This window comes from Ixodes scapularis, unplaced genomic scaffold (genome assembly GCF_016920785.2).
Source record: "Ixodes scapularis isolate PalLabHiFi unplaced genomic scaffold, ASM1692078v2 PGA_scaffold13__105_contigs__length_92229423, whole genome shotgun sequence".
In the NCBI taxonomy this organism is placed as follows: Eukaryota; Metazoa; Arthropoda; class Arachnida; order Ixodida; family Ixodidae; genus Ixodes; species Ixodes scapularis.
Window position 1 is genome coordinate 33,659,470 of NW_024609839.1, and position 2,764 is coordinate 33,662,233.

The following is a 2,764-nucleotide window of genomic DNA, read 5'->3' on the forward strand; positions in this document are numbered from 1 at the left end:
GATTAAACGATTTGTAGTTACTGAGAGTTTGCGAAACACAATCACGATGTTCACACATACTTCTTCGTGAATTGTTTGTTCTAATCAGCTAATACTGCAATCTTATTGGGTCCGAAGTTCCGCCATGAAAAATGAAGGGTACCAAAAAACAAAAAAAGCGGCTTTTATGCCACTTGACAAGCCAACGGCATATGTCTTGGCAAACAAAAACACGAGATTAAATAGGAAATGAAACGAGCAAACGATCTGAGCTTTTGTACAATGTTCGGTATGTCTCTTTTTTTTAGTGAAATGACATCAAGTCCGGGGGCTCAATATGATTTAGTGGTACAGGAAGTGTATGTCGAATACTTGGATGTTCAGCATTAGTTCGTGATTTCGGGAATATTCATGGATGCATCTGAATTGCCTACTTATTCCAAGGCCAGCCTGCAAGTACAATGACCGCAAGTTGTCCTTCAAGCGGGCTTCACACTATCGTTAGCATAAAAACAAACAAACAAAAGAAAACGAAAGGCCTAGTATCCAATCGGGCGTTTGAATGTCACGAACCAGTCCAGGTGCAAAATAGTGCTAGTGATAGGAGCTCTTGGATGCATAATGTGTTTTAATATGCAAATAAAAGATTTGGGAGTTTCCTTCAATATGGCTAAACGACTATTCGTGGCTAACAATAAAAAAAAAAAAAAAAAAACATAACAAGAACACGCTTCATAGAACGTGGCTCAGTTTCCAATCCGAACTCTACTCAATTGAACGAGTTTCCTCCACCAGCGTCCCCCGGACAGCCGTGATCGTATAGTGGTTAGTACCTTGCGTTGTGGCCGCAATAACCCAGGTTCGAATCCTGGTCACGGCAGAATTTTTTGTTGCCGTGTATCGTGATTACTTTTACTCCGCTTCACTCGAAGTACCGTACTTCGAGTACCTGACGGAGCCAAATCAAACGGCGCTTGAAGTGTATATGTTCATGTCGCTCGGTTATATTTATGCGTTTCCTAGCACCGGCTAAAACCTATCAGGCGCAGTGAATGCCCCGTGACACCGCTTTTCGATTTCTACTCGTGATTGGTTTGGCCGTTGATAGCAGACGCACAAGGATGACGAGGGCCGTGACGGTGCACTTTTGCCGCTGCCTGATTGGCTCCGTCTGATCGTAATGGTGGCCGCGGTCGGACTCGATGCTAAGCGGGGAGTAGACCAACTCAACTCTTTGACATCACGCCACAATGGCGGCGCTGCTGTCGGCACTGCGCATGCGCAGACGGCTCACGCGAACCTGGTTTGTGCCCACACCAGTGGCCAGACTTGGTGTTGGGCAAAGAAGGCTTGTTAGAGAACACTGTGTGGGTGTATACGCAAGCCCGCAGTTTACAAACAAGCCCGCAGTCGCCCAACACCAAGTGTGGGCACTGCGTGTGTGCACAAACCAAGTTCGCGCGAGCCGTCTGCGCATGCGCGGTGCCGACAGCAGCACCGCCATTGTGGCGTGACGTGAGAGAGTGGAGCTAGTGTATATTTTTCATTTTTAACGAGCCCATAGGTGCCGGCTTGAGAAAGTCGCGACAGATTCGGGAACGACGTCATATGACCGACGCCACTTACGCGGGAAAGGACGCCACGACCTAATACGTACCCATTGCGGTATTTGTTTCGTTTGTTGGACCGTTCTTCGCAGGAACCCAGGCTCTTTGACGCTGCTGAAAATGTTTCTAATGCCGGAGGCCATACTATTACTCTAAAAAAAAGGGGGTGTAGACCTTACACTCTTGTCACATATACGACAGCCCAAAATCTCAGTTGGATGTACAGCGCACTGACGTTGTACCGACGCTACCAAACTTCACGAGCGGTTTGATAGCCGAGTTGTACAACTCATTAAAATAGTTAATGCAAGTGTGACTGACTGCAAAAAAAAGTTATCGAGGTTTTCTAGGCTCAACTGCAAAACCTGCGTGTTTTTTGCCTGTAGACTTCGATACATATATACTTTAGCTGTTTAATATGTCACATCGCACAGTCAGCAACGATCTAGCAAAAGTTGGGCCACTCAGTTCGACGTCAGCGCGTTGTACGTCCAACTGAAGTTTTGGGGTGTCGCACATGTGACAAGGGGTGTAACGTCTACACCCCATCTTTTTTTAGAATGTAGAGCGACAATCAGAAACAGCAAACACCGACAGGATCCTAGCAAGTGCAATATTACACACAAATATATCTTTATCAGGCTCGCAATCTCTCGTACACCTACTTCGCGAGCACCGAGTGTCTACGAGACTGCGAAAGGTACACTATGAAGGTGAACTGCCCTCTTCTTGTTTTTGACGCTCCTGCAAGTTTTGGAACAAACCCTGTTCTAGACGAGGGCTACAACGCAAAGTTAAGACCCCAAGCCACGTACCATTTGAGAGGTTGAGAGTTAATATAGCTTTAGGGAGCCGTAAAACAGTCAAGAAATCAGGTAAGGTGTTCACTACGTCTGTGGCGGAGGCTGACATCGATATACGGCTATGACTTACGAACGACGCACCGCGCAGTTGCCATGGTAACTCGAGATAATACACAATACCGTAAGCGTTTGCAGCGCAGTCTATTGTGTCAAACGCTAAAGCATGAATGGCGCTTTATGTTTCGAAATGCAAGAAATTGCAAGTTATTGAATGTATGTAGGACAGATATAAATCTGGTGCTATCAGGCCCACGAAAAAACAAAACGGGTACAAAGCGAGCTGAAAACACGATATTAGAAACACGTTCAGTTTGC

General features: G+C 46.1%; 1 non-coding gene across 1 annotated transcript; it reads left to right on the forward strand.

Annotated features, from left to right (window-relative positions):
• Positions 1-787: 787 nt before the first annotated feature.
• Positions 788-859, forward strand: Trnah-gug. The gene has a single exon. It is a non-coding gene; the product is annotated as a tRNA-His (tRNA).
• Positions 860-2,764: the final 1,905 nt, after the last annotated feature.